The sequence below is a fragment of the Pan troglodytes genome, chromosome 6, assembly GCF_028858775.2.
Source record: "Pan troglodytes isolate AG18354 chromosome 6, NHGRI_mPanTro3-v2.0_pri, whole genome shotgun sequence".
In the NCBI taxonomy this organism is placed as follows: Eukaryota; Metazoa; Chordata; class Mammalia; order Primates; family Hominidae; genus Pan; species Pan troglodytes.
The window spans coordinates 52,515,643-52,542,425 of NC_072404.2; the positions used below are offsets into that span (position 1 = coordinate 52,515,643).

Consider the following 26,783-nt stretch of genomic DNA (forward strand, 5'->3'; position numbering starts at 1 on the left):
ATCATCTCCCAAGAACTCTGCCTGGCTTTTCCGAGGTTTAGCTTTAATAGTTTTAACACGTGTTTCCTCTGCATCTAAACATTATCAAATCATGTAAGGACTTCCAGTATATTAGCATCTCAATTACACTTGCCTCTTTTAACCAGAATTATCACAAAAATACTTTCTCAGAGCATGTGTCCTGGTTTTGATTTGAGAGGAAGAAAAAAAAAGTCACTTCAGAAACATCTAGTTAGTATCAAGTCCTATAGACCCAACCACATACTTCATATATTCACTGAAATATTCAAGTTCAACCTGAACTCCATCATCCCAGTAATCACATACCCAGTGTTCAAAAATATCCTTGGGGAATGCAAATATTCCTAAACACAGATCAGCTTCAAAATTGCTATTGTCAATCATTTGACCTTAGTAAAATGCTCCAACATGCTTGATCACTTCAAGATTTTTCAGTAAAGCCTCTGTCTGAAAATCACTTATCTGTTTGGCTTTGAATTTGGGTATGAACACGCCAAAGCTTTACTATTCCAGTGTTCTCAAAATTGCTAAAGTTTGTTTTTGTGCCTGTAATTTAAATACTAAAACAGAATGGGGCAATTTTATTTCCTTTCCTCTTTCTCTTCTCCATTTAAAAAAATTGGCAGGGTAGATTGGAAGGATGGGGGTACAAGCATTTGTAAATACTGTGTGCCAGGCTGGGACACGATCAAATAATTCTGTTGTGGTTGATTTTTTCAGCTTGTTATAGAAAACAAACAAAAAAATTAAAACAGATTTTGTGCTTTTTTTGAAATTTAAAAATAGTTTCTTTTTTTCATGTATGGAAGCATGCCATAGTTATGCATGTTAGGGGAATGTGTTGCTTGTTATAATTTCCCAGGCTACGTTAAAGAGAGAAAAACATGATTAAGTTAAAGAAAGATTGAAAATGTTGTAACCCTTGGGCTTGCATAAGGTACTATTTCATTAACTTAAACAGGATAATTTCTTGTAATCAGGGCCAGTCATGGAGCTAGAGATGGATCAGGATCTACCCGTGTGATTAATCTAAGAAGATAATGCTGTACAAAGTCTTTCTCCTAGGACTTGGTCATGCCCACTTGTATGAGGACTAATATAGCCTCATCTCTACCCAAAGCGTGGATGCCTTTAGGGGGCAGCAGTTTTCTGCCCACACACCTCAAGCAAAATGTTTGTAAAGGAAAGGGCCAGTCTCTTGCCTCCAGGTGTAACCTAGAATTTTCTGAATGGCCTGAACTACCACTCCCAAGCAAATTTATAAAATTGTATTTTCTGCTGATGTTTCTGTCCAATCTTCCATCATAACCCATTCCCTGACCTTTTACTGTGCTATTACAGGCAACGTTGCAAAGTTGATCTGCTTTGAACAACCTGATAGCTAGAGCAGCCAGCACAGAGCCTTGACCATAGCAGAAACTTAGTAGCAATTTTTAAAATAATTGAATAGTATTATTCATCCTTCTACTATTTTAAAATTTAAAATGAACTATAATATATCCAGCTATATAGTCCTCTTGAAACATTTTTAGAAGCAAGGAAAATAACACATTTGAAGTTTAGGTGAATCTTTTTGGAAATAATGCCTTTAAATACATTTGTGTTTTAAAAATAATCATTTAACACTACAAGAAAAGAAAACCACAGGTTAATATCTGTCATGAACACAGATGCAAAAATTTTCAACAAAATATGAGCACACCAATTTAACATATTGAAAAGATCATACACCATTACCAAGTAAGATTTATTCCTGGGCTGCAAGGATGGTTCAACATATGCAAATCAATTAATGTGATATACCACATTAACAGAATGAAGGATACAAATCACATAATCATCTCAATATATACAGAAAATGCACTTGACAAAATTTAACACACTTTCATGATAAAAACTCAATGAACTAGGTCTGGAAGAAATTTACTGCAACATAATAAAGGCCATATTTGAGAATCCTGCAGCTAACATTATCTTTACTGCTGAAAAACAGAAAAATGTTTTATTTAAGATAGGAACAAGATGAGGATGTCCACTCTTGCTATTTCTATTCAACATAGTATTAGAAGTTCTAGCCAGAGAAATTAGATAAGAAAAATAAATAAGAGGCATCCAAATCAGGAAAGAAAAAGTAAAATTATCTGTTGAGAGATGATGTGATCTTATATGTAGGAAACCCTAATGACAGCACTACAAATCTGTTAATTATGAACAAATTGAGTAAAGTTGCAAGATATAAGATCAACATACAAAAATCATTTGAGTTTTTAATACACTAACATCAACTATCCAAAAAGGAAATTAAGAAAATGATCCCATTTGCAATAGCACCAAAAAGAATAAAATATCTAGAGATAAACTTAACTAAGAAGATGAAGGATGTATACTGAAAACAATAAAACATTTATAAAATGTATATATATATTCATATATATATATACAAAAGACTTAATATTGTTCAAGTGTCTCTACTGCCCAAAGTGTTCTACAGAATTATTGCTATCCCCATCAAAATTCCAATAACATTTTCTATAGAAAAAGGAAAAAAGCAATTCTAAAATTTATATGGAACCACAAAAGACCACAAATAGCCAAATCAATCTTGATAAAAAAGAACAATGAAATATTATCTCACATCTATTAAAATGGTTATCAAAAAATAGGTAAGTGTTGGCAAGGATAGGGAGAAATTAGAAAACTTGTACATGATACAGCCATTATGGAAAACAATATGGAAGCGCCTCAAAAAATTAAAAATAGAACTGCTGCAGGGCACAGTGGCTCATGCCTGTAATCCCAGCACTTTGGGAGGCCAAGGCAAGTGGATCACCTTAAGTCAGGAGTTTGAGATCAGCCTGCCCAACATGGTGAAACCCCATCTCTACTAAAAATACAAAAATTAGCCAGGTGTGGTGGCAGGTGCCTGTAATCCCAGCTACTCAGGAGGCTGAGGCAGGAGAATCGCTTGAACCCAGGAGGCGGAGGTTGCAGTGAGCTGAGATCGTGCCATTGCACTGCAGCCTGAGTGACAAGAGCAAAACTCCATCTCAAAAAAAAAAAAATAGAACTACAATATAATCCAAGAATTCTGCTGTTGGGCATATATCCAAAATAATTAAAATAAATATCTTGCAGAGATATGTGCACTTCCATGTTTATTGCAGCTTTATTCACAGTAGGAAAATCTGGAAACAACCTGAATGTTTATTGACCAATGAATGGAAAAAGAAAATGTGGTATATACAGACGATGCCATAATATTCAGCCTTAAAAAAAGAACGTCTTGTTATCTGTAAAAATGTGGGCAAACCTAGAGGGAATTACACTAAGTGAAAAAAGCCACAGGCTGAAGAGATGGGGAAATGAGGATCTGTTAAATGAGTGTAAATATTCAATTATGCAAGGTGAATACATTCTAGAGATCTTCTGTACAACATAGTGCCTACATTTAACATTGGGCACTTTAAAATGTTACTAAGAGGGAAGATCTCATGTAGCATTCTTACCACATAGACACAAACACACACATATATGCATGGACACACACATGCACACACACAAAAAAAATCATAAGGACATGGGGAATTTTTTGGAGATATTGGATAGGCTTATTTCCTTGATTTTGGTGATAGCTTCACAGGTCTATGCGCATGTCCAAACTCATCAAATTGTATACATTAATTATGTACAGTTTTGTCCTATATCATCTGTATTAGTCTGTTTTCATGCTGCTATAAAGAACTATCTGATACTGGGTATTTATGAATAAAAAAATTTTAATTGATTCATGGTTCCACAGGTTTAACAGGAAGCATGGCTGGGAAGCCTCAGGAAACTTACAATCATGGTGGAAGGCAAAGGAGAAGCAAGCACATATTACCATCGTGGAGCAGAAGAGAGAGAGCAAGCAAGGGGGGAACTGCCACACACTTTTAAACCAACAGATCTCGTGAGAACTCACTCACTATCATGAGAACAGCATGCGGGAAATCCACTCCCATGATCTAATCTCCTCCCTTCAGGTCCCTCCCCTGACATGTGGGGATTACAATTTGACATGAGATTTGGATGGGGACACAGAGACAAATCATACCATCCCACTCCTTGCCCTTCACAAATCTCATGCCCTTCTCACATTTCAAAATCAATCATGCCTTCTCAACAGTCCCCCAGAGTCTTAACTCATTCCAGTGTTAACTGAAAAGTCCAAGTCCAAAGTCTCATCTGAGACAAGGAAAGTCCTTTCCGCCTATGATTCTGTAAAATAAAAAACAAGTTAATTACTTCCAAGATACAATGGGGGTATAGGCATTGGGGAAATGTTCCCATTCCAAATGTGAGAAATTGGCCAAAACAAAGGGGCTACAGGCTCCATGCAAGTCCGAAACCCAGCAGGGCAGTCATTAAGTCTTAAAGCTCCAAAACAATCTCCTTTGACTCCATGTCTCATATCCAGGAATGCTGATGCAACAGTGGGGTGCTCCCAAGGTCCTGGGCAGCCACCAGAGTAGCTGGGACTACAGCTATGAGCCACCACACCGGGCCTTCCTAAAGATTAATGATCAATCTACGGCCTAAGCAATCCAAGCCATAAGCAGTGTCTGAAGATTAGGTAAAGATGTAATGTGCCTGCAGATGAACCCTAAGTCCATTTCTGCTACTTCAAAAGTTATTGCAGGGAGCTTCAGTTCTAGCCAGTGCTTTCCACACAAACCTGCAAATATGTCTTTTCTCTTAACTTTAGGTCTATGGAGAAAAGGTTGAAAGGCCGAAAATGACTGATGAACATGATATATAATGACAGCTGGCTCTTAAAGATTCTGTTAGCCCCTGGTATTAGGAAATCCAAGTGAAAGGCCCTGATTATGCTAAGGGTTGCAAGGATGCCCAATAATATTTGAATTTCAAATAAACAACAAATAAGTTTAACATAACTATGTCATAAATATTGCACGGAACACACTTTCACTAGAAAAATATATCTTTAGCTGAAATTCAAATTTAACTGGGTATCTTGTATTTTTATTTGCTAATTCTGGTAACTAATATAGCTTACATGAACTCTTGCAAAAGTATCCAAAGTGCATTTCTTATCACATGTTTCAAGGACTGCTTCTTGCTTAAGGAAAGACTTCTGGTTGTCCTGGAATTTGAGGTGCTTGAAGGTCTGCTGTCAGCACAACTTTGCATCTTCTTTCTCTGGGATGGCCCTCCCATACCACTTTTAGTCACGCAAAATCTCTTGTACTTTTGAGCAGGTCATATGTTTCTATGTTTCCCCATCTTCTCGAAGACTGTCTTCATCACCTGCATGGCCATTGCTCACTTTTCTCTTTGTAGAAACTGTCTTCAAAATCTAGGTCAAATATCATACATCCATGATTCCTTGGCTGGCTCTCCGAAAGCTCAAATAGTAATTTTTTAAAAATTAATAATGTCTGTCTTTTTGTCTATGAACAGAAATGCATCATCAGTGCTGAGTCAGAAGGACTAAAAGATTAAGGTTTCAGAAGCACTGGGAGATCTGGGAATGGGAAGTCCAGAAGAGTACCCATCAAAAGTTAGGGTGGCTGACCTGAAGGCCTCAGACTGAAAGCACCAAAGTAGTTGGTTCTCATGAGCTCTCTGGGGATGGGGACTGTGAGAATCCCCATAACTGGTGGGAGCTCCTACCAGCTCATTCAAGCTACAGCCTGAGGCACATGGCCCTCAGGGCCATGCTGGCCAACCACACAGCCCTGCAGATTGCTCCTGAGAATAAGGACTGCTCTTTTCACACCTGGGGGAGTGCCTCTCGTTGGTCCACTCAAATGTGGAACTACGGATAGAAGGGATATTGGGCAATGCAGTTCCCAGCTTGTTTTTGGCATACAGAAAGGGTCGCGGCAGGGCCGGTCTACAGAATGCAATTTAGCATATCACCTTTGCTTCAAAGACATCATCTTGGCTTTTGTAATTTTATTAACTGGATTTGTAGACTTACCTTGGATGGGGATGGCATCTTACATATTCTTTGATTTGCAATTCCCAGCATAGTGCTTAGCAAATCTTCAGTAAATGAACAAATAAATCAAACTTAAAAGTATAGCAGAAGGCCTAGAGTCTATCCTCAGCTCCACACATTCTTATTATTTTGCCAAAATCACTAATTACAAGCCTTCATATTTGCATCATTAAAACTATATAAACATCTCCATCCCACACTCCCATACTTTTTTTAAATTAACAGTTGTGAGTGATATCACTCCATGAGTGATAGAGATAGCTCTGTAGGCTGAAAGAGCTGTTTACAAAAATAGGATATCTTTTAAAAAAGATGTTAGTAATTTTAATTATACCACATTTAAGCAGCAGAAGGGGGATTTATTTTGTCCTCTGCATAATAGTTTCCTTTTTTATGATGCTACAGCCATTTCTTAGTAAATAAATGAATTAATTAAAAATTATTGCTTTAAAATTATGATTTATTGCTCCCACAGATGATTATAAAAGCCATGTACCCATGCTTCAAAGAGTAAACACAAGAGGAGTCTTCTCCTACTGTGACAATATGCCACATATGGAAAAATCAAGATGAACAACTTAATAAACCTTTAAAAACTGTTGCCATCACTTTTGGTCACTGTCACTGTACAGGATTATTTACAGGGCTTCTGAGGTACACTAATAATTTTCCTCTACTTTCATGCCACCAGTTACCTTGGCTTGCCTTCATTTACTGAGTAAGGTAAAATGCTGTCATAAATGTTTATCATGATCTATGTTACATGCTACTGGTATAGTTGGCAGAGGACATTACCTCACAAGGGAGGTGGCCTGGGTATTAATATCAGTATTGGCTCAAAGAAGATGCTTTAGCTTCCTTCCAGTTCTCAGCTGCTTTTTCATCTTGAAAATAACCTCATTCAGATAATGAGGATTCTAATACTCTGTTCTGCTCAAAATTTTTATTAATGCATAATAACTTTACATATTTTGTACCACTTGATAGAAAGATATAAAATGTGTTTTAATAGGGTTTGAAAAATCACAATTACTGTTATTTCATAATTTATATTAATTGCAGAATCAGATTTCCCAGCAATAAACTAGTACTTGAAAGTGAATGAGGAGGTAACTTCATGGAAATGATGAAATAAGAAGCCCCATCAATTGATTTCTCCATGGAAACAACCTTTAAACTGACAAGAAACTGACCATATCAACTTTTTCAAAATTCTCAGATCCCATGGAAATCTCACAATACCAAGGGAGTGTTTAGTGAAGAAAGAGGCTTCAAAGTCTCATTAATATATAGTTATGTCCATTTTGTTTACCTATCTAACTTTCTCTAATCCCTAGGCTCATGGCAGCACCCCTCAGTCTGGAGTGGCTTTCCAGGAAGCATCTGATTAAATAATTTAAGACATATAGTAGCTACTTATAGAGCTCTGGGCCATGGGACCATAGATGAGGCAAGCAACAAAGATTACCACAAGCCTGGGAAGAAGGAGGCTGAGAAGGAAGCTTCTTTGGGGAAATAGATATTCTGAAGGGTTTCCAGATATAACAGGAAATATGAAGTATACTATTTATGCTCAGGACTGGACATACATTCAGAAAAAATCTAAGAGTACCGTAGTATTGTAAGTCTAATATTGGGCTTCATGTAAACAGAAAGTGAAGGCTAAGGCAGAGTCACACATGGCTCGACCTAAAGGACTACCTCAGTCAGAGCCTGTCTTCAAAGTTTGGGAGACTTTTTTTTTTCTTTTAGACTCCAAGCATTTCATCAACTCTCTGTCAGGTAACTGGCTAACTGATGAGATAATAGAATAGAAACTGTGGTGGCAATATACGAGAAGAAATATATTCTTTGCAAAAATAGTTTGGAAAAGTCACTAAACAAATAGATGACTGCAAACCTCAACAATACACAATAGCAAATTCTGAAGTGGAGGAAAGACTAATTTCTAGTATTACTACATTCAAAGTGCCAAATTTCAACCAAAAATTATAAAACATATAAAAAAATTGGAGGCTGGACATGGTGGCTTATGCCTATAATCCCAGCACTTTGAGAGACTGAGGTAGGTGGGTCACTTGAGGTCAGTAGTTCAAGACCAGCCTGGCCAAAATGGTGAAACCTCACCTCTACTATAAATACAATAATTAGCCAGGTGTGGTGGCACACACCTGTAGTACCAGCTACTCAGGAGGCTGAGGCAGGAGAATCGCTTGAACCCAGGAGGCAGAGGTTGCAGTGAGTTAAGATTGTGCCACTGCACTCCAGCCTGAGCAACAGAGCAAGACTCCATCTCAAAATATATTATATATATAGAAATTATGGCTCATTCACAGGAAAAAAAAAAGAAAATAAATTTACAGAAACTGTATCCAAGGAAACTCAGGCATTAAACTTACTAGACACTTTAAATCAACCAGCTGAAATATGTGCAAACAGCAAGAAAAAACAATTAATAAAGAACTGAAGAAAACTAGGAGAATGATGTACAAACAAGTCAAGGATATCAATAAAGATATAGTATAAAAACAAAATAGAAATTTGGATACTAAAAAGTATAATAACTAAAGTGAAAAATTCACCAGAAAGGTTCAACAGCAGATTTGAGTAGACAGAAGAAATAATCAGTAAACTTAAAAATAGGACAATTGAGATAACTTACTGTGAAAAGAGGAAGCAAAGCAAGCAAGTCTCTGTAAGATAATTCATTGGTTATTTTGGTCTCAGGATGCCATTTTGTAACTTGCTCTTGTACACTGCCTTCATGACTTGAAAGAATTAATGCATCTTCAAAATTCTGCTCTGTACCTAACAACAGAGTCTGAAAACATAAGAATTATAGTATGCTTTCTCTTTTTGTTTCTCTAAAGCCCTTCTATAAAGTAAATAGGTCAAATCTTTTTCATCAAAGTTGACATGGCTTGCCATGGGTCTAGATAAGACTAGAAACTGGACTCTCCAAATTTCTATTATAAACTCAAAATCTAAGTATTGTTTTGGACCTATCCACAGCAGCTTCGTGTTCAGAAGTAGAAACGACTTTGTCAAAGTGTTCTAGCAAGTAAGATTGTTTTAAATAGAAAAGAATTTATTCTAATGCATCATGATGAAGTGATTTAAAATTTACATTTCAGTATATTTCTGCTGAACTTGACTCTCTATGATTAAGTTGTCTTTCTTATACAGCTTTGGGAATTTTACAAAATATAAGATTGTCAGTCCGGTTCTTTACAGAAAAAAAGTTTGACGGGTAATTTCCATTCTCTTCTTTATTATCAGAAAGACATGATAATTATTATAATTGCTTCTTTTAACAATTTTAATAATAAGACAAATATTTTCAGTATTTAGTATGAGCTAGTTACTGTACCAATTCTAGGCAGGCATGGTTTTCTGTAATTCTAGTGGGAACATAGGGAGGAAAGTTAATTGAATTTATATATAAGGAAATTAAACTGAATATCTTAAGAAATTTGCTCAAGTATACACAGTCAGAAAAATGACTGGTCCAAAAGGTGAAATTAGACCCCCAAATCCCTAGGTCATGTTCTTTCTGTTAGGCTTAATAACTGCCAAAATGCAAGCCCTTAGTTTGCAGTCTTTAATGCAGATTTTCTTCGCTGTATTAAACCTTACAGACATTACTGACATCAGATGAAATTGTGCCTTCTCCCTGGGCAGAGAAACACTTTTAAGATGTTCCCCAAATAATAGATGAGCACAAGGCTAGATGCATAACACTCAGACAGAAAGAGGAGACAAAGAACATTGCGGGCCAACTCTGTAATTGCACCTAAGTCATCTCATCAACTCCTCACAGCACATGACATTACAGCTGAGGAGACTAGGCTAGAGTTCCTACAGAGCTTACCAAAACCCCTAAGTTCATGCCTGTGTGTCCTCTTGTATGTGTGTGGCTTGGGGACAAAGATGTCCAGGGCAGGTGGAACAAAGCAGGAGGAATCACATTTGATTCTAATCTTTTTATACTATGCTTTTTAAATTTGTTACGATGAACAAATCAGAATTACTTTTAGAAAATAATGTGTTTTCTATTCTACCTCATTTCAAATTGATTAGTGAAGAGGAAGATCAGCGGTCACGTGATCTCTTTGAAGGGTCAAAATAACTGGATTGAACACAAATAAGCAGCAGTTATTTCAATAATTTCTCAAACACACTGGGCAAGGTTTGGGGTCTTTCATTCTAGTGTTTATTAACTGGTCATTAAAACAACAGAAAATACAAATGAATTAAACGAAATATCTCAAGCAAGCTCATTGAGAAAAGTTCTGTGTCATTGTATTGAGACCTCACATTTCAGCTATTTGATACAAGTTTTAAAAAGCAAGGAAATATTTAGAGAGAAATTTAACATGTTTAACAACAATTTGTGGAAATGCAGCAATATCAAAAACTTAACTTAGCATTAGAAATTTATAATTATTTTCCTGACCATTAATTTCCACACTAACAACAGATAGTAAAAGTAAAAGACAGATCCTCACCAGCAAGCAGCTTAAGGTAGGATAGGAAGGGATGCACCAGAAATGGTGAATAATAATAGGAGAGAATTTTTAGGTAAGTGAAGTAAACTGTGCCTCTTTCAACCTTCTCAAACTTTGTTGTGTTTTTAATGAAATTCTAAGAATCAACCCCTTCGATCATATTTCCATATAGTAATGTAACAAATGTTTTTAAAATTTACATAGCTTCTTCCCAAACTGCATTTCCAATTAGTAATTAAAATCAAATTATTTTATCTCTCCTAATACTTTATCTTCTACATGACTTTAAATATGAAAAATAAAAGCATAAATATCTTATTTTTAAAAAGGAAAAGTATTCTATAGATATTGAATATTTTCAATAGAAAAAGATCTTTACATTTAAAAAATAGAAGAAATCACAAAAGATAATAATTCTATACTTTAACACATAAAAGTTAAAAAGTAATATATAAACTTTCAGTTTCTAGTCTATTAAAATAGAAAGAAGCTTAGAAGCCACCACTCATACCCACACAACTAGAACAAAGCTGAACAAACTGAAAATCAATGTTTTTCAGATCCGTCAGATAATAGAGGTCATAGGGCACTGCTGCCTGGAAAACTGGAGAGGCAGGTACCAAGAATCATAGCCTGCTGGGGCAGAGGCCCAGGAGCAGAGGCCCACAGCTGAGCTAATACTTGAACTGCAATTAGCAAATACTGGTGACCCAAAGTGGACTAGCTTGAAAGTTAAAAACACCAAGGGATCGAACATTAGAGGGATCCACACTCTTTCTTGCGTTTTACCTCCAGGAGCCCCACCAGGTTCTCAGAATTATTACAGAAAAATTCCTTCAAGCTTCCAGCAGAGGGGAGGAAAAGAAACCATTTTGAAATATGCTTAAAGAATTATTTTTTCCTTAATAAAATCCAGCCCACAGGCAAACTATTTCACTCAAGACCAGCTGACTTGGGTCTTATTGCCTTACCAATGTGGGGAAATAAAAATATCCAACTCAACCCCTGCTAGCTTTTGACTTGGGAAAAGGAAAGGAAAATACTAAAATCTAGCCATTTCTAGCCTTCTTTTCCTACCTAAATGGAGGCGGGAGGGAGCTAGGAAGTAATTCTAAAGGTCACAGCCCAGAGGCACAGTCTCACTAAGAGACTAAGATTGAATGATGGTATTACAGGAGACACCCCCCTCGCCACCTCCACATCAGTTAGCCTTCTGTGTAATAACAGGGAATTACAGATAAAATGACCACAAGATTCAAACTCTATATGAGGAGGATCCAAGACAACGGAAAAGATAATCCAAAATACTAGAGAAAATGTTAGCTTCTGGCACCTAGAGCAAGAGAAAACAGTATACACACCTACAATTGAGCCAGATAAATGTAAACCTCACACTAAAGGCCTATTTATTTCAGTTCCTTTTACCTGACACATTAGGTCTGGCTCTCAAAAAAAAAAGTTACAAGGCATGAAAAAGGCAAAAATAAATTAAAAAGCAAAACAAGCTAAACAAAAATAAAACAAAACCAAAAATAAAAACAAAAAACCTTAAAGACATAAAATATCAGAATCAGACTCAGATACACCAAGGATTATAAAACTTATCAGTCCAGGAATGTAAATTAACTATGATTAAAATATGCTAAGGATGCTATTGGAAAAGTAATCAACAAGCAATAACAGATGGAAAAAGTAAGCAGAGAGATGGAAACTGTAAGAAAGAATAAAAAAGAAAGGCTAGAGATTGAAAAAAAGAAAAAAAGGTAATATAGACCTGAAGAAAGCCTTTGATGGGATCATCAGTAGACTGGACACAACTGGAGAAAAAAACAGTGAGCTTGAAACATGTCAACAGACACTTCTCAAACTTAATAAGCAAAAGAAAGACAAAAAGAAAGAAACAATAAGAAAACAGAGAACAGATTATCTAGTAACCGTTGGAAAATTACAGAAGGTATAGTAGATCCATAATGTGAATAGCAAAAGAAGAAAGAGAAAAAGAAACAGAAAAAATTAGTAGAATTAATAATGGCTTAAGTAATGGAGAATTTTCCAAAATTAATGACAGATACCAAACTACACATCTAGAAAGCTCAAGGAAAACCAAGCAGGATAGAGCCTTTTTTTTGTTTGTTTTTTTTAAAAGCATCTAAGCATATCATATTCAAACTGCAGAAAAATCAAAGAGAAAGAGAAAATTTTGAAAGAAGCCACAGATAGGGAAACGCCTTACCCAGAGAGGAACAAGGAAATGTATTATGTTAGAATTCTTTCTGGAAATCACGTGAGCAGAAAGAGGAGTGGGGTAAAATATTTACACTATTGAAAGAAAATACACCCACTTGAAATTCCATATCCAGTAAAATTATCCTTCAGAAATGAAGAAATAAAGATGTTTTCAGATAAAAATTGAGAGAATTTGTCACCAGGAGGCCTGCCTTTCATGATATGTTAAAATACCTTCTTCAGAGGAGGAAAATGATGCAGGTTAGAAACTTGTATCTACATTAATAAAGAAAGAGCATTTTTTTAAAAAAATCAAGAAAGGGCCTGGTGTGGTGACTCATGCCTGTAATCTCAGCACTTTGGGAGGCCAAGGCAGGCAGACTGGTTTGAGCTCAGGAGTTCAAGACCAGCCTGGGCAACATGGCAAAACCCTGTCTTTACAAAAATATAAAAATTACCCTGGCATTGGTGGCTTGTGCCTATAGTCCCAGCTAGTCAGGAGGCTGAAGCTGGAGAATCACTTGAGCCCGGGAAAGCAGAGGTTACAGTGAGCCGAGATTGTGCCACTGCACTCCAGCCTAGGCAACAGACTAAGACCCTGTCTCAAAAAAAAAAAAAAAAAAAAATCAAGACAAACTAAAATATTTTGTCTTATTCTTAATTAGTGTAAGAGAAAATAGTTTTTTTCAAAATAATATTAGCAACAATGTACTAGCTAATTATAGCATAGATAAGTAAAATGAGTGATAGAAATACTATAAGGAACAGGAGAAAAAATTAGGAATATACAGTTACAGGGTATCTGCATTATCTAAACATCAGTAGATAATGCAGCATTAATTATCAGTAGATAATGCATGCTCTCAAATTATAGCATTATTCAAGAGTGGAGTTAGATTAATTACAAATGTATATTGCAAATGCTAGGGCAACAAGTAAAATGAAATATAAAATAAACAAAATAAAATAATATATTAAGTTATAATTGGTATGGTAAAAGAGAATCGATAATGGAATCATATGAAACCCTCAAGTAAAACCAAAGAAGGCAGAAAAGAATAGAAGACCAAAAAAATAAGATACAAACAAAGAACAAGGGCAACAAATAGAAAACAGTTACAGGTAATGTAGACATTAATCCAACTATATCATTAATCACAGTAAATGTGAATGGTCTAATATATCAATTAAATATACCAACTAAAAGGTAGAAACTTTAAAAGTGAATAGAAAAACAAAAGCCAACTATATGTTGTCCATAAGAATATAAAGACACAAAAGGGTTAAAAGTAAAGGCATAAGGAAAAACATACTATGATTACAATAATCAAAAGAAATCATGAGTAGCTATATAAGTTTCAAACAAAGCAGACTTCAGAGAAAGGAAAATTAACAGAAATGAAGAGGGACATTACATAATGATAAAGTAGTTGATATGGTTTCGCTCTGTGTCCCCATAAAAATCTCATCTTGAACTATAATCCCCACTTGTGGGGGGTCGAGGGGACCTGGTGGGAGGTGATTGGATCATGGGAGCAGTGTACCCCATGCTGTTCTCATGATAGTGAGTTATTATAAAATCTGATGGTTTAAAAGTGTGTGGCATTTCCCCTCTCACTCTCTCTCTCTCTCCTGCTCCACCATGGTAAGATGTGCTTGTTTCCTCTTCACCTTTCACCATGATTGTAAGTTTCCTGAGGCCTCCCAGTCATGCTTCCTGTTAAGCCTGTGGAACTGTGAGTCAATTAAATCTCTTTTCTTAATAAATTACCCAGTCTCAGGTAGTTTTTTTTATAGCAGTGTGAAAACAAACTAATATAGTGGCCAATAAGTCACAACAATCCTCAATGTGTATGCACCTAACAACATAGCCTCAAAATACTTTAAGTGTAAACAGAACTGCAGGGAGAAATAGACAACTCTACTGTTTTAGTTAAATCTTCAATGACTCTCCATTTATAATTAACAGACCCAGCAAGCCGAAAATATGTAAGGACAGAGTTGAAATGAACGCCACCACCAATCAATTGAACCTAATTGATATCTATAGAACACTTCATTCAACAACAGCATAGTACAGACTTTTCTCAATCTCACGTGAAATACTCACCAATAAATTATACAAATATTATTCAATCTCTTTTAAAAAATACAAGAGAGTAATTTGCTTAGTAATTAATTCTATGAAGACTGCATTAGTCTGAAAACAAAATCAAGCAGAGACATTACAGAAAAGGAAAGCTATAGGCCAATATTTCTCATGAACATAAATATAAAAACCTGTAAATAGACAGAACATAGAAAACAAAATATTAGCAAATTGAATGCAACAGTTTATACACCATAACAAAGTGGAATTTATCCCAGGTATTAAAAGCCCTTTGAACATTAGGTAATCAATCAGTTTAATCAATAAATCAACATACTAAATAATAAAGATTATATATTCATTATAAAAATAATGCAAAAAAAGCATTTGACAAAATCCAATATTAATTCATGATAAAAACTCAGTAAAGTAGAAATAGAGGTAAATTGCCTCAACTTCATAAAGAACATTCATAAAAACTTACAACTAACATCATACTTAATGGTGAGACACCAGTTGCTTTCCTCATAAGATCAGGTTAAAAGCAAGGATGTATCCTTTCATTGATCTTAGTCAACATGATACTGGAAATCCTACTTAGTGAAACAAAAAATAAAAATAAATCAAAGGTATATAGAACAGGAAAGAAAAAATAATACCATCTTTGTTTGCAGATGACATAATTGTTTATGTACAAATCTCAAAAAAATCAAAAACCAATCTAGAACTAAGTAATTATAGTAAGTTTGCAGGTACTATATTAATATACAAAAGTCAATTCATTTCAAAGATAGTTGATATTTAAAATTTTAAAATACAACAGAATTTACACTAGCACAAATAAATGAAATCCCTGAGTATTAATCTAAAGAACTATCTATAATATCTATACGAGGATACTACAAAACTCTGATGAAAGAAATCAAAGCTCTAAATAAAAGGAGAGATATTCTATCTCGAGAGACAGAAAAACTTAATCTTGTCAAGATATAAGTTCTTGCCAACTTGATCTATAGATTCATTGTAATTTCAACCAAAATTAAAAGGTTGTTTTGTGTCTATTAACAAAGTGATTCTAAAGCTTATATGAAAAGGCAAAAGACCCAGAATTGCCAATAAAATGCTGCAGAAGTACAAAATTGGAAGCCTGACACTTCTCAACTTTAAGACTAACTATAAACGATGATCGAGGCAGTGTGATATTGGTGAAATAGTAAACAAATAGATCAATGGAACAGAATACAGTGCTCAGGAATAGACTTATACAAATACATTCAACTAATCTTTTACAAAAGGGTAAAGGTAATTCAATGCAGAGAGGATTCAGTACATTGAACAAATGGTGCTGGAAAAACTAGATCTCTATATGCAAAAAAAAAGTAAATTTAGATGCAGACTGCAACTTCTCAAAATTAACTCAAAATATATCATAGATCTGAATGTAAAATGCAAAATTATAGAACTTGTAGAACATAATGTAGGAAAAGTCCAGGTGCCCTTGGATCTGGTGACAATTTTTTAGATACAACACTTCAATCCATGAAGGAAAAAAAAATGGCAAGATGGACTTCATTAGAGTTAAAAATCTCTACTCCGTGAAAGATAATGCCAATAGAATGAGAAGACAAGCCACAGACTGAGAGAAAATATTTGTAAAACACTTATTAATAAATAATTTGCATCCAAAATATATAAAAAGTTCTTAAAACTCAACAGTAAGGAAGCAAACAACTCAATAAAAAATGAACAGAAACCAAAGAGGATAAGCTGATGGCAATTAGACATATGAAAAGATGTCAAACATCATGTATTGTTGTAGAATTGCAAACCAAAACTATAACGAGAAACCGTCACACACCTATGAGAATGGCAAAAACCCAAATAACAGCAAACACCAAATACTGGCAAGGTTGTAAAGCAACAGGAACTCTCATTCATTGCTGGTGGAAATGAAGGATGGTCCAGCCACTTCAGAAAACAGTTTGACCGCTTCTTAAAAACCAAACATATTCTTATCAGGCAATGCAGCAATTACACTCCTTGGTATTTATCCAAATGAGGTGAAGAACCTGCGTCCACAGAGAAACATTACATGGATATTCATAATTGCCAAAACATGAAAGCAACCAAGATGTTCTTCAGTAGGTGAATGAATAATCTGTGTTACATCCATACAATTGAATATTATTCAGTGATGAGAATAAATAAGCTATCAAGTCATGAAAAAATAAGAAGTAACTTAAATGGCTATTACTAGGTGAAACAAGTTAGTCTGAAAAGTCTACATACTATACAATTCCAACTATAACCCACTTTGAAAAAGTGGGAATTTTAGGGCAGTAAAATTATCATGTATGATATTACAATGGCAGGTGCATGTCATTATACTTTTGCCAAAACTTTTAGGACTGCACAATAGGAAGACTAAACCCTAATATAAATTATAAACCTAAGTTAATAACAAACTTAAGTTAATAACAATGTATTGATATTGATTCATTAATGTTAACAAATGTACTATAGTAGTTGTGGTGGTCAATTTTGTGTCAACCTGACTGAGACACTGTGTGTCAGTTATTTGGTCAAACATTGTTCCGGGTGTATCTCTGAAGGTGCTCTAGATGAGAACATATGCGTTGATAGACTGAATAAAGCACATTGCCCTCCCGTCTGTGGGTGACCCTCATCCAATCAATTGAAGATCTGAAAAGAACAAAAAGACTGAGCAAGAGGAGATTCCTCCTGCCTGGCTGCCTTAGCCAGGACATTGGTCTTTTCCTGACTTAAACTGAAACATGGGTTCCTTTTAGGTTTGAGGCATAGGCTTTTGGACTACAACTTATACCCTCACCTCCTCTGGTTCTCGGGCCTTTGGACTCGGACTAGAACCATGTTGGCTTTCCCGGTTCAGGCTGCCAGATTCAGACTAGAATTACACCATCACTTTTCTTTGTCTCCAAATTGTGAGGTGTCTATCTTGAGACTTCTTTACCTCCATAATCATTATAATCATTTAAACCAATTTATTTCTTTTTTTTTTTTTCTTTTTTTGAGACAGAGCCTTGCTCTGTCACTCAGGCTGGAGTGCAGTGGCACGGTATCAGCTCACTGTAAACTCTGCCTCCCAGGTTCAAGTGATTCTCCTGTCTCAGCCTCACGAGTAGCTGAGATTATAGGCACATGCTACCATGCCTGGCTAATTTTTGTACTTTTTTTTTTCCGTAGAGATGGAGTTTCCCCTTGTTGGCGACGCTGGTCTCGAACTCCTGATCTTAGGTGATCCACTCACCTTGGCCTCCCAAAGTGCTGGGATTACAGGCATAAGCCACTGTACCCGGCTGCCAATTTCTTATCATAAATCTCTGTCTATATTTATACACATCTTATAGGTGCTATTTCTCTGGGGAACCCTAATACACCAATGCAAAATGTTATTAATAGAGAAATTTTGTGTGCAGTAGGGAGAGCTATAGGAACTCTATAAGCTTTCCGCTCATTTTTTTTGTAAACCTAAAACTCTTCTACAAATAATATGATTAATATTTTTTAAATGTAACACACATTTTTAAATAAAGGAGAAAAAACAAACAGAAAAATATGTTAATATCCACTATTTATAAAGTTTTTTTAAATTTTTATTTATTTATTTATTTATTTATTTTAGACTGAGTCTTGCTCTGTTGCTCAGGCTGGAGTGCAATGGCACAATCTCGGCTCATTGCAACTTCCACCTCCTGGGTTCAAGCAATTCTCCTGCCTCAGCCTCCTGAGTAGCTGGGATTATAGGTGTGGCCACCATGCCCTGCTAATTTTTGTATTTTTAGTATAGACAGAGTTTTGCTATATTGGCTAGGCTAGTTTCAAACTGCTGACCTCAAGTGATCTGCCCACTTTGGCTTCCCAAAGTGCTGTGATTACAGTGTGAGCCACCACACCCGCCCAAATGTCTTTAATATAGAAAAAAAAATCACAACATTTGAAAATAATAAATGACCAAGGTATACATATTTGAGAACTTGGAGCAATAGAGTGAGTTAAGCTAATGGGGAATGGCTTCTCTCAGTAGGGCACACAGAAATGCTTCCCAAATTAGAGCCAGACATCAATTTATAACTGAGCCTAAAATAAGTCAAAATAAAATCTCAGGTATAAGAGACAGAAAGAAAGAGGGATGAGAATCAGGAGGTGGGCATGCATTCATCATTCATGCAGGAGTTCACAGAGAGGGTCTTCCCTGAGACGGCCTGCATGTGGTCTACTCCTTTCAGGGAAGAGAACATTGCCAAGAGCTACAGATGTGGGAAAAACATACCTGAGTCAGGCTTAACCTGCTTTCCCTCAGTGAAAAGCAGAACAGAATTACTCTCACAGAACAAAGAAAGTACAGGAAGTCTGAACTTCTTTACAGTCTTGGGAAGTAAAAAAAATAAGGAATCAGACATTAGAAGCAGAAATTCAAGGTCTATGCCACCACCTGGACAGGAATTCAAATTTACACAAACTCCCCTGGAAAATAACCATTAAGCCAAAGAATTAACAAATAATCTCACCCAAGGATATGAAAATTGCCCGGTGGCATGAAGCAGCAAAGGCAGATTTGCTCCACAGAACATTTTAAACAGCCCGGGGCACAAAGACTTCTTGCAAACAAACTGCACCTCCAACCATGCATTCATAATCCAAAATGATAAAAACGCATGAAGAAACAGAACATTGCAAAGAAGACTTGGGGGCTGCAACAAACATGTGGGCCATAACTCCAAGAATAGAACATTCAAGAGTAATCAGATGAAAAACTGTGTGTATGAAATCAAAATAAATATAATCCAAATTAAAGAAAAAGATTTTTTTAAATCAATGCTATATATAAAAGGCTGTAATGTTGAGAATGCGGACATTCTTCAAAGATTACTTAGATCAAATCCTGTAATGACTGCTTACTGACTGTGTGAACTCGGGTATGTGACTCAGCCTCTCTATGCTTCAGGTTCCTCAGCTGTAAATAGAGATGATAGAAACTACTTCACAGGGTTGATGAGATTGCTAAAGCTGTTAAAAATACGATAATGAGGCAGGGCGCAGTGGCTCATGCCTGTAATCCCAGAACTTTGGGAGGCCGAGGCAAGTGGATCACCTGAGGTCAGGAGTTCGAGACCAGCCTAGCCAACATGAAAAAACTCTGTCTCTACTAAAAATACAAAAATTAACCGGCATGGTGGTGGGCACCTGTAATCCCAGCTACTCAGGAGGCTGAGGCAGGAGAATTGCTTGAATCTGGGAGGTGGAGATTGCAGTGAGCCAAGATTGCACCACTGCACTCTGGCCTGGGCAACAGAACAAGACTGTCTCAAAAAAACAAAACAAAACAAAACAAACAAACAAACAAAAACCACTATAATGTGTAACATACAATATATCACTTGGAAAAGTGCATAGTTGGTGTTTAAAAGATGATAGTTATTACTATTAAAAAAGAAAAGACGTTTTATGTACATGTAAAAGGAGAAATAGTAGGAGACAAGAGAAAGAATGAGAAGAGAAAATAAAGAAAATTTCTGAGAATTTTGCCTATTCGAATATATGTGTTTTTAAATTAGTAAACACATGGTATAGCAAATAGAATCTGGCACATGTTAGATGATCAAAAAATGTCTGAATGAAGGAATAAGACATGATCAGGATAAATAATAACAAACGTAAACCTAAATAAAAGTGTATATACATGCAGGTATACATATGCACATGTATACATGCATGTGCGTATGTATATGTGTGTGTGCTTATTTCTGTATGCCTGCACATATGTGTGCATTTGTGCATGAATGTGCATGTTGGTGTAAACTGCAGAACATCAGAGCCAAAGCAATAACTCAAAAAGCAATACAGAGAAAAAGCAGATAATCTCCTCCTTCTCCCCAAAGATAATGATCAGGATGACAGCAGATTTCTCTTTAAGTAAAAATAAATTTCAGAAGACGAAAAATACTTGTTTCAAAGTGCTGGGAGAAAACAGCTGGTGACAACTAAATAATCGTTCCAGGATAACTACAAATAAATACTTCCTTTTTTTAAAAAAAAAGAACTGAGCAAGTGTAACATTGTTGATAGGAAGTTACAAGATGATGTACTTCAGTTAGATGGAAATTAGTCCTAAAGTGAAAAAGCAGAATGCAAAAACAGCTAGCAAGCAAATAAATCTCGGAATATATTGGTAAGGCTAAAAAATATTGATGAAAAATATGTGTTTATGTGTGTAAAATTATAATGCAGAGTGTGTTTAAAGCCAGTCTTTCTGCCATGGGAGATACTGCCTTCCCAGGGTTGCTGCGGTGATGGCCGTCATTCACTTTTGCTTTCTAGGAACCTGGGAACATTTCTCTGATGCCAACAACCATGGATGTCTGGCATTATTTTCTGCCCTAATGATGAAACTTAAATGATATTTAATTTTGTAATTATTACCAAATAACATACGATATATTACAGCAGTGCCTCATGGAAAACCTGTTCCCCGAGGATGAGTTTAAGAATAACTTATTTTGAGTTTAAATATGAGTTTAAGAATAACTTATTTTGGGCTCATTAAGCACTTGGGGCAGTTCCAGGGGATTTTGAGGCACAGCTTGTGACCAGCAGTAAATCAGTGGCTAGGTCAAATGAGAGAGTTTAAAGAAATCCAACTAATTTATAAGAAGATACCAATTTGAGTAAAACGACGGTATTTAATTTTAAATTTTCTTTAAAAGTTATAGGAGAAAACAAAACTAATGGTAATAATAACTATAAATGAATGTTCATCAGAATTCTGCTTAAATTTATTTGGATTTACTTTAGGAAACTTCTGGTTTCACTCCAAAGCTACTGGAATGTCAGGCATTTACAGAAAATCTTCACAGAAGCAGCTTACAGATGTGGGTTCTCAGCTCATTGCCTGCACGTCCCATCGAAAATGGAGCCAGGTACTGGAAACAAGACACGTGAAAAGAATAAAAATGAGCAGAAAACAGTGTTATCCAGGCAGTATTGCATAAGGCTTTGAGTTAAATCAATTGGTACACATCAATAACCTCCACTTTTACCCTTAACATTACCGAATTTATACACTCATTACACATTGCCAAAATATGTGTAAAATCTGCTGTTCAAAGGTAAGAAAAGTGCATCCTAGATGAACCCTAGCTTCAAGCTAAACTCTGACCTCTAGTTTGGAAGATCTAAGGAGGCAGTAAGAATGGGACCACCAGTTACATTGCCCAAATCAGTCACTGGTGTGAAGCGAAAGGGCTCATCTTTCTTTACAAAAGGGCACTATAAAACCTGAGCTTTGGCAATAGCATAGACCCTTGGACAGACGCCTCTTCCCCAGTCAACCCTGCAGGGGGATGACCAATATCATTTTAATCTCTATTCTCATATGCTAATTTTCTGTGACCATTAGGACAGACTTCAGTATGCATGGTGTGAACATCACTAGTATGTTACAAATACAGGCTAGTAACTCTGAAAAAGCAAAAACTGTGTTTTCTTTCATTTAGTCATTCACATAAATGGTCTTCATTAAAAATCTACACTATGGAAGTAACTGTTCTTAATGTTGTTGATACAGAAGTATATGAAACAATATATCTGATCTCATAGAGATTTTATAATTTATTTTTATATTTATATATTAAATTTAATTTGCATTGCAGTGGGTGATGATAAATACAATGAGGGAAAGACACTTAAGGAAACAGAATAAGCAGGGAGTGATAATTACATAGTCTGACTAGGTAAGGCCTCTCTAAATGTGACATATGGAGAAGAGAAATTAATGAAAAGAGGAAGCAGCAAAGATGTCTTAGAGGAAAGGGTTCAAAGCAGCAGGAGAATAGGTGCAAAGACTTGGAAATGGAGTAAGATGACTTGTTAATAAATAGCAAATGGTCTGGAAAATACACCTGACTTAAATAAGAGTAATAGCAAGGAGTTTTTTTAAACCCCATGTAAAACTACAAGAAAAAAGAATAAAGACTGGGAGGCCAAGGTGGGCAGATCACCTGAGGTCAGGAGTTTGAGACCAGCCTGGCTAACGTGGTGAAATCCTGTCTCTACTAAAAATACAACAATTAGCCAGGCGTAGTGACATGTGCCTGTAGTCCCAGCTACTCGGGAGGCTGAAGTAGGAGAATTGCTTGAACCAGGGAGGCTGAGGTTGCAGTGAGCCAAGATCGTGTCATTGCACTCCAGCCTGGGCAACAAGAGTGAAACTCTATCTCAAAAAAATAAATAAAATAAAATAAAAAATAGCATAACAACATTTATACAAAAAAAGAAAGGATATTGAAATGATATGCACACAAAACCTACCTAAGAAACAAGAAAGATGATAAAAGCATATGTTAGGGTTAGAAAGATTGGAGATTATCAAATTATACTAAAATCTTTGAAAAAGATACAAAAAAAAACAAAGAAACTTGGAATAACGTAAAAAATAATTTCATAAAATACAGAAAATAGAAAATTTCATAAAATACAAATAAACCCTTGAATAATGTCATAAGACTTAATGGAAATAAAATGTGGAGGGGAAAGGACAATTTTAAAAGTAAAAAAAAAAATTCAAAAAGAAAGGAGGACAACTGATTATGGCTACATGAGACTGATGATTTCTCTAGCCTCAAAAACTCAACTTGAAAAATTTTTAAAAATAAATAAATAAAACCTTTCAGCATTATTCTGGATATTAACCAAAGACAAACAAATTCTAAAATTTTGGTAACTACAGAAATCTTTACTGGTAAAAACTTTCCAAATTTTTGATACAAAATTCAAGTCCACTAATTTGTTAGAATGACTCACAAAACTCAGGAAAGTGCTATAATTATGCTTATTATTTTATTTAAAGAACACAACTCAGAAACAGCAAAAAGAGAAATTCACTGGGCAAGGGCTTAGGGGGACAGAGAACAGTGTACAGAACTTGTTTGCCCTCTCCTCATGGAGTCCAGGTGCATCACACTCCCAGCATATCAATGTATTCACCAACCAGGAAGCTCCTCCAAGCCTCAGTGTCCAGATATTTTACTGGGGTTTCACTAGGTAGCCATGATTGTTTAAATCACTGGTCATGTAATTCAACTCAAACTCTAGTCTCATTCTTGTCCATGGAAATTGGGGTGGCTCAAAATTCCAGTCCTCTAATGATGTGGTTGATTTTTCTGGTGTGCAGCCACATCCTGAAGCTTTTCAGGGCTAAGTCACTTCATTAGCATAACAAAGACTCTTCTGTGACTTGGGAATCCCCAAGGGCTTTTGGTGATCTGTGTCAGGAACCAGGGACAAAGGCCAGATATATTCTCCATAATATCACAAATATATGTAGTAATACCACAAAGGAAGATAAAAAACTGGAACTGTATTAAAGTTTCTTTATTTTATCAGAATTAGGTTAGTATTAATTGGAGGTCAATTATAAGATGTTAGGATTCATATTGTTATGCCAGAGCTACCTCTAAGAAAATAATTGAAACATATGGAAATATAGTTTTAAAAAGAAAAGATTAAAATTGTACATTAAAAATTATATAACACAAAAGAAGCCTCAAAAAGGAGAAACAGAGAAACAAATATAGACACATAAAACAAATAGTAAAATGGAAAATGTAAATCTAACCATGTTAACATTTACATTGAATGTGAACAATCTAACCAACACAGGGAATAGGCAGAGATTTTCAGACTCAATGAAAAAAATGAGAACATTCAACTCTATGCTGTTTTCAGGAGACAGACCATAGATGTAAGAATGCAAGTTTGAAAGTAAAAAGATGGAAATAAATTGTAGGCTGAAAAACGGCCACCCAACAAAATTAGGTAGTGATCCCTGGAACCTGTAGATATTACCTTATAAGGAAAAGAGTCTTTGCAGGTGCAATTAAACTAAGGATCTTCAGGTGGGGGTTTATCCTGTATTTTTCAAGTGAGTACTAAATTCAATCATGAATGCCCTTACAAGAGGGACATAATCTTCTGTGTATAATTTGTGTATGTATACATGTACTCCATGTATAAATTCTTTCTACATATAAGAGATATGCAGAGAAAGATTATGCAAAGAAGAAGAGGAGCGATGTGAACAAGAAGGCAGAGATTTGACTGATATGGCCACAAAGATTGTAAAACAGGGATGATGGTTGATTTGGGGTGTCAACTTGACCTGATTAAGGGATATCCAAATAGCTGGTAAAGCATTATTTATTTTCAATTATTGCATTAATTATTCTCAATGTTTCAGTAGTCACTGAGCCCACCTGTCTTCTGCTGAAAGGGATGTCCAGGTGGTTTGCCATTTGATTAGAATGATGAAGCTGCTTCATCTCAGTGGACATTTGCCAGACAGGGGTTTGTCCAAGGGTTTTCTTGGGGAAGCAGAATCCCATAGATGTGTGGCTATAGAAATGTTGTTTAGATATTAGTGTTAAGTTTTGGATGTTGAGAACTGCATCCAACATGACATGACAATGAGAACTGCATCTGACATGACAACTATGTCTAACATGACTGTTCTCTTTCCTTAAGCTGCACTTTGATGATGACATGTTAGCAGAATTAAATGTATATAGGTGAAATAATGTAACTGATGACATTAAACTGCAATTATAATGACCGATTGAGGACTGCCAGGATAATTTCTGGCCACAGCTACATACATACTTATGCATACTCTCTCTCTCTCTCTCTCTCACACACACACACACACACACACACACATTGTATTGTTACAGGCAAATGATTTAATTTCAATAAGCAATAGATTAGATATATTATCTTCTTAGAGAAAAAAATATGCTAAAAAATTTTCTTGTGGGTCAGGGTTAGGCAGCCTGCATTTGTTGGAGGTCACACATTGAATGTTGATTGCTTCTTACTGTCCTTTGCATACCTCAAAATGTTATCCATGGATCAATATAGAGCAGTGGAAAGCTATAGGGGCAACAGCATGTTAGTTTGCCCGGACCACCCTACCTCAGTCCCCAAAATCACCTTCTCATTTCTACAGTTTATCAAATCTTAGGTTTTAATCATGAATTAAAGGAAACAGAAATATTTTCAGAATATCTCTGCATTTTCTATAAAAGCTGCTGATATGGGTATTTTCTATTGAGAGCTCATTCTCCTGTAACTTCAACTAAACACCAAGAACAACATAATTTCTATTTCTTCTGCTTTGGGCTTGTCTGTTGCCTGCTTGAATTGTCAACACTTCTATGTTTAGTCTCAAAGGCTTTCCTTAGCTTGCATTTTAAAATCATAATCACAGAAGAAAAATGGCAGCACAGTAAGAGCCCACATTTGTTGAGCATTCAATTTGTACCAGGCACTGCCCATATCTAATCCTTTCACCAATCCTTGGAGATATCTGCTGGTGTTATCACCACTGTATGGGTATAGAAACTCACACTGAGGGTTGATAAGCAATTTGTCAAAAATCACACAGCGAGTAGGTAGGGAAGTCTGTATTTTAATCTACATTCTCAAGTTCCACTGCACCACCTCCTGCTCATTTGCAACCATGCAATAACTATTCAGGTTTTATTACATATACTTTTTTGTAACGGTAATGTGTGGTAACTGGTAAAAATCACATCTCCCATTCTCATGCTTTGACCATTCTTTGTATTTATCCTTATAATCCAGCAGAAGAAGCAATGGCCTTACAGTGAGGCCACACAGAAGCAAGGTAACCACATGGTGAAGGAAGATGACTCTATCTGTGGACCAGTTCCCAGAGCATAGCCTTGATCCTATGGGCCAGGGCAGCCATGGGGCTTTTTTCATTAGAGGAAGGAATGGTCAGATTTACAGTTTGCATAAATTTCTTCAGCTACTCAGCATGGGATGGATGTGTGGGTCCAAGCTTGAAAGCAGGAAGCCTAGTTTGGAGGCTCCTCAA

At 35.8% G+C, this 26,783-nt stretch overlaps 1 long non-coding RNA gene across 1 annotated transcript; it reads right to left on the minus strand.

Moving 5' to 3' along the window:
• Positions 1–3,782: 3,782 nt before the first annotated feature.
• Positions 3,783–12,995, minus strand: LOC739709 (uncharacterized). Its single transcript, XR_681332.4, has 3 exons — positions 12,876–12,995; positions 8,688–8,846; positions 3,783–5,471 (listed from the first exon to the last, which is right to left on the minus strand). It is a non-coding gene; the product is annotated as an uncharacterized LOC739709 (long non-coding RNA).
• Positions 12,996–26,783: the final 13,788 nt, after the last annotated feature.